General features: G+C 42.7%; 1 non-coding gene across 1 annotated transcript; it reads right to left on the minus strand.

Moving 5' to 3' along the window:
• Positions 1-5,673: 5,673 nt before the first annotated feature.
• Positions 5,674-5,804, minus strand: LOC116908356. Its single transcript, XR_004388906.1, has one exon. It is a non-coding gene; the product is annotated as a small nucleolar RNA SNORA3/SNORA45 family (small nucleolar RNA).

Below are 5,804 nucleotides of genomic sequence, written 5' to 3' on the forward strand. Positions count from 1 at the left end.
CAGGAGTTGCCATACATTAGCCATGAATCTGCTAAAGTGTATTCATTATCTAGAGAAGATATGCCAGACACATACTCACCTTCAACCTTTGCCCTCCATTTTCCTAACCTCATTACTTGGCCCAGTTTTGTCATTATTCTAATCAAGAGGGACAAACTAATCCCCTTTATTTAACCTAGATATTAGAATACATACAGGTATCAGAGGAATAATTGAAGAAAGTGCGGGCAGAAGGCAGAGTAAGAAAGGTGGGTCACGGGGTTGGGGATTTAGCTCAGTGGTAGAGCGCTTGCCTAGCAAGTGCAAGGCCCTGGGTTCGGTCCCCAGCTCCGAAAAAAAGAAAAAAGAAAGAAGAAAAAAAAAAAAGAAAGGTGGGTCACCATTAAAGATAGGTTATTAGAGGTGTGGGGTTAGGCTTGTATCCCTCCAAAAGACATGGGTTTTTGGCTTGCTTTATTTGTTTATTTATTTGTTTGTTTAATGTATGTGTATGCATGTCTGGTGCCCCCAGAGGACAGAAGACAGTATTGAATTCCCTGGAAGTGGTATTCTAGATCATTGTGAACCACAATGTGGGTGATAGACATTAAACCCAGGTCCTCCAACAATAGCAGCAAATTCTCTTAACCGGTGAGCCATCTCTCTAACAAAAGACACATTAAATGCCCAAACCATGATAACTGTAACTATGAGCTAATCTAGAAACTCGTTCTTTTCATGATAAAGATGCCTCTTTGTCATCCCTTGCAGCCAATCCTCACTACCTGAGTTTGATTCCTGATATTCAAATGGTGGGAGGAGAAACTGCCCTCCTTTAAATAAGTAAATGTAAGATGCGTTTTTAAAGATATAAATTAAGGAACTGTGCTGGAGCTGCATGCAATGATAGTACAGGTCTGTAATCCGAGCAACTCCAGAAATTGAGGCAGAGCATCTCAAGGTTAAGATTAGCCTGTGCTAGAATGAATTCAAGGACAACCAAGACAACTTACTGAGAACTTGTCTCAAAATAAAGAAAAAAGAAGGCTGAAGATATAGCTCAGTGGTAGAACACTAACCTGTCTGGGCTTAGTGCCAAGTGTAGAAAGACAGAAAAAGAAAAAAGAAAGAAAGAAAGAAAGGAAGAAAGAAAGAGAAAAGAAAAAAAGGAGAAAGGAAGAAAGAAAACAAAATTGACCTAGAGATATTGCTCCATAGTAGAGGTCTTGGCCAGATTGTATAAGACGTCGAGTCTTGTGGTGGTTTGAAGGAGAATGGCCTCTATAGGCTCATATATTTGAATGCTTTGTCTCCAGTTAGTGGAACTGTTTGAGAAGCATTAGGAGGTGTGGCCTTGTTGGAGGAGGTGTGTCACTGGGATGAGTTTTGAGTTTTCTTTTCTTTTCTTTTTTTTTTTTAATCAGATAATCTTTTATTGAAATATTTTCTTGTTGCTTCTTAACTGGCTGGGCACTTAACCGCACCACTGTTTATGTCACCTATGATGTCATGAGGGTGGCGGCCATTCACATTGTAGCCCACAGACTATGCAATACCCAGGAGCTCCTTGATAGTTCCAGAAAGTTCTCTGGACAAAGACTGGTGTCTCACCTGCTGGGCAATGTTGACAATCTCATCAAAAGTAATGTTTCCACTGTGTTTAATGTTTTTCTGCTTCTTCTTGTCTCTTGGTGGCTCCTCAAGGTCTCCCAAAAAAGTTGGTGATAGCATTGCCAAGGCTACTGGTGACTGGAAAGGTCTCAGGCTTACAGTGAAACTGACCATCCAGAACAGACAGGCCCAGATTGAGGTGGTGCCCTCTGACTCTTCCCTGATCATTTTGCCTTTGAGTTTTCGAAAGCCCATGCCATTTTTGAGTTTCAGTCTCACCACGTCATTCTGGCCTGGGATTGTGGATCGAATGTAAGTTCTCAGCTAGTGCTGGCATGCCATGACTGCCTCTCTGCCTGCCTGCCTGTGGCCATGCTCTCAGTCATGATTGTCATAAACTCACACTCTGAAACTGTAAGCAAGGGGTTGGGGATTTGACTCAGTGGTAGAGCGCTTGCCTAGCAACCGAAGGCCCTGGGTTGGTCCCCAGCTCAAAAAAAAAAAAAAAAAAAAGAATGTTTAAAAAAAAAAAAAAAACTGTAAGCAAATCCACAATTAAATGCTCTCTTTTATAAGTTGCCTTGGTCACTGAGTCTCTTCACAGCAGCAGAAAAGTTACTGAGACAGGTCCTATCCATGACATGGCAGTTAGTTAATTAATTAACTAATTAATTAATTATTAAAAATAAAATCATTGAAATAGGGCAAGTCTTTAATCTAAAATGTGATCCTGGGGCTGGAGAAATAGCTCAACAGTTAAGAGTGTGTACTGCTCTTGCAAAGACCCAAGTTCAGCTCACAACTGTCTGTAATTCCAGCTCTAGAGGGATCCCAGTACCTCTGACCTCTGAGGGCACAAACACGCATGTGCAGAAACACCTACTCAGACACACATAATTAAAAATAATAAAATCTTTAAACTCTGGTCTTGTAAGAGGATAGATATGCAAACAGATACAGAGAGGGAAGAAAAAATAATCTAGATGTAATCTAGAGATAACAATGAGTTATATCAATCAACAAGCTAAGGAGTTCAGAGGACCACCAGCAAAGAACAGAAGATGAGAAAGACGTGGGCAAGATTCTTCCCTAAGAATCCAAGTACACAACCATATGCTGATTTCAGTCCTACTGTAGATCAGGCTGGCCTCAAACTTGAAGAGATCTTCCTGCCTCTACCTCCCTAGTGCTGGGATTAAAGGCATTTCCCACTATACCTGGCTTCTTTGAGTTTGAAGTCTAGGGGATCTTGTTACTGAGGCTGAAGGTAACGGACACAGTAAGTTTTCTCATTACCTCTAGTGAAAACTAGGAAGAAAGAGTATGGAGTAGCTGTTGAGGTATCTGTTATCGAAATGTCCATCCATCCCTACAAGGAGGGTTTACTCTGGGTTGCGTTAGGTATTTCTGGTGTGTCTGAAAGGAAAAAGTTTGAAATTGCCCCCTAGACAAAAGTTGAAGCCAAAAGCAGGCCCCGGAACTGCCTGTTCCAGAAACTAGCTGATCACAGAAAGAGTAATTGCACCAGCTGGTTCAGCCACTTTGTTCCAGGAACTAGCTAACCATAACAGCAGCTGACCATAATAGCAGCTGGCCATAATAGCAGGAACTGGTTAACCATAAAGTTAGATTAAAATCTTAAAGAACAATTATGAGAAACAGGAGGTTCTTCCTTGTGATTCGGTATGATTTTTCCTTCAAATACCCCTTCTTCCAACCATTCGAGGTCGAACTCCTCTACCCCTGCATGGGATACGAGTTTCGACCCCAGTGCACTGGTTTCTGTCGTTCCCTATCAATAAAACTCTTGTTGATTGCATCAAGTTCGGTCTCTCATGAGTTCTTGGGGGGTCGTGTTATCCCGAGACTTGAGTGAGGGTCTCCCTGCTCCGGGGGTCTTTCATGTCAATCAGAGGCTTTAGAGAAATTTGGCCTGTGATTTGAAGCAAGTTACTTCCCCTCTGGGCTTCAGTCTTTTTAGCTGCAAAATAAATCCCAGATCATTGAGGGAAGAGAGCAGGTGATAATACTAGGCTATCTTGGCTCTTTTTAAAAATTTATTGTACCCTTGGGAGGGAATAGGGAGGCAAAGTTTAGAACAGAGGCAGAAGGAACACCCATTCAGAGCCTGCCCCACATGTGGCCCACACATATACAGCCACCAAACTAGATAAGATGGATGAAGCAAAAAAGTGCAGGCTGACAGGAACTGGATGTAGATCGCTCCTGAGAGACACAGCCAGAATACAGCAAATACATAGGCGAATGCCATCATTAAACCACTGAACTGAGAACGGGACCCCCGTTGAAGGAATCAGAGAAAGGACTGAAAGAGCTTGAAGGGGCTTGAGACCTCATATGAACAACAATGCTAACCAACCAGAGCTTCCAGGGACTAAGCCACTACCCAAAGACTATACATGGACTGACCCTGGACTCCAACTGCATAGGTAGCAATGAATAGCCTAGAAAGAGCACCAGTGGAAGGGGAAGCCCTTGGTCCTGCCAAGACTGAACCCCCAGTGAACATGATTGTTGGGGGGAGGGTGGTAATGGGGGAGGATGGGGAGGGGAACACCCATATAGAAGGAGAGGGGTAGGGGCTAGGGGGATGTTGGCCTGGAAACCGGGAAGGGGAATAACAATTGAAATGTAAATAAGAAATACTCAAGTTAATAAAGATGAAAAAAAATTATGGGAGGACTTGGCAAGATGGCTCATTGGGGAAGGTGTTAGCATCTGAGCCTAATGACCTCGGGTCAATCCCTGGAACCTGATGGTGGAAAGAGAGAACTGATTACCTCAGTTTGTGCTCTGACCTCCATTCACTCCACAGCATGCACACACCCACCCCAACACAAAGCAAATGTAATTTTAAAAAATTGAGACATGTCTTGCTATATAGCCACAGCTATCTTGGAACTCAATATATAAAGCAGCTTGGCCTTGAATTCACAGATATCCATCTGCCTCCTGAATGCTGGATTAAAGGCATGTTCCGCCATTCTCAGCCTAACTTTAAAATAATAAGTATCAGGTAAGAAGTATCATCTGAGGCATTGCCTAAAAATACAAGTAGCCTGAGTTAAATCCAAACTATAGTTCTCTCAGGAGTAGGGCTAGGGTGCAGTTTAGTGGCAAAACTCACTCGCCTAGATGTGAGGTCCTGGGTTTGGTTTCCACTACTGAAACAACAAAAACGACAACAACAACAACACTAAGCCTACTCAGAGAGACCTTGAAACATGCATGTTAACAAAAGCCTCAGTTGATGTTGAGGATAAATTGAAGTTCATTATTCTCTGAATTAACAATGTCATGTTTACATGGCAAGAGAGATAGCATTAAATCACCTTTCAACTGAACTTAGCAGTTCACATTTGGAACACAGACATTTCTTGTGTGGGTATGGAGATGTGAGTGCAGGTCCCCGAGGAGGCCAGGAGTATCAGATCCCCAGGAGCTGGAATTATATAGAGTTTTGTGAACTGCCTGGCACGGGTGCTAGGAACTGAACCCAGGTCTTCTGCAAGAGCAGTGCTTGCCCTTAAACACTGAGCCATCTTGTCAGCCCTCAGTTTTCCTTTTAAACATTAAAAAAAAATATATATATATATATTAGGGTATGTGTGCCTGTGCACCTGTAGGCAGGTGCCTACAGAGACCAGAAGATAGCATCTGAGCCTCTGGAACTGGAGCTGCAGGTGGTTGTAAACCATGTGATGTAGGTGCACCGAGCCAAACTCAGGTTCTCTGCAAGAGCAGTCAGCTCTCTTCTCTGCAGAACTATGTCTTCAGCCCTGGTCCTTCTTTTCCTTTCTTTCCTTTTCCTTTCTTTTCTTTTCTTTTCTTTTCTTTCCTTTCCTTTCCTTTTCCTTTCTTTTCTTTCCTTTTCTTTTCCTTTCTTTTCTTTTCTAGAATAGAAAAAGATTCACAATATACTACACTCCAAGATTCAGGTAGGACTTGACTTCTATGTAAAGGCTGGCCTTTAACTCAAATATAGATCCATACGGCCTTATAGGGATCTACCCACAGCATCTCCATACTTCTGGGAGTACAGCATGTGCAGCCCCAGATAAGACATGTTTCTAATCTGGGCACTAACAGGGACACTGAAGACGCCTATCAGTGAATGAAGACCAGCAGATTTTCTTCAAGAGCTCTAGCACGCCAGGATAAGTGCCATGTCAGGATGTGACCCAAGTCTCAGC

The sequence above is a fragment of the Rattus rattus genome, chromosome 8 (assembly GCF_011064425.1).
Source record: "Rattus rattus isolate New Zealand chromosome 8, Rrattus_CSIRO_v1, whole genome shotgun sequence".
Lineage (NCBI taxonomy): Eukaryota > Metazoa > Chordata > Mammalia > Rodentia > Muridae > Rattus > Rattus rattus.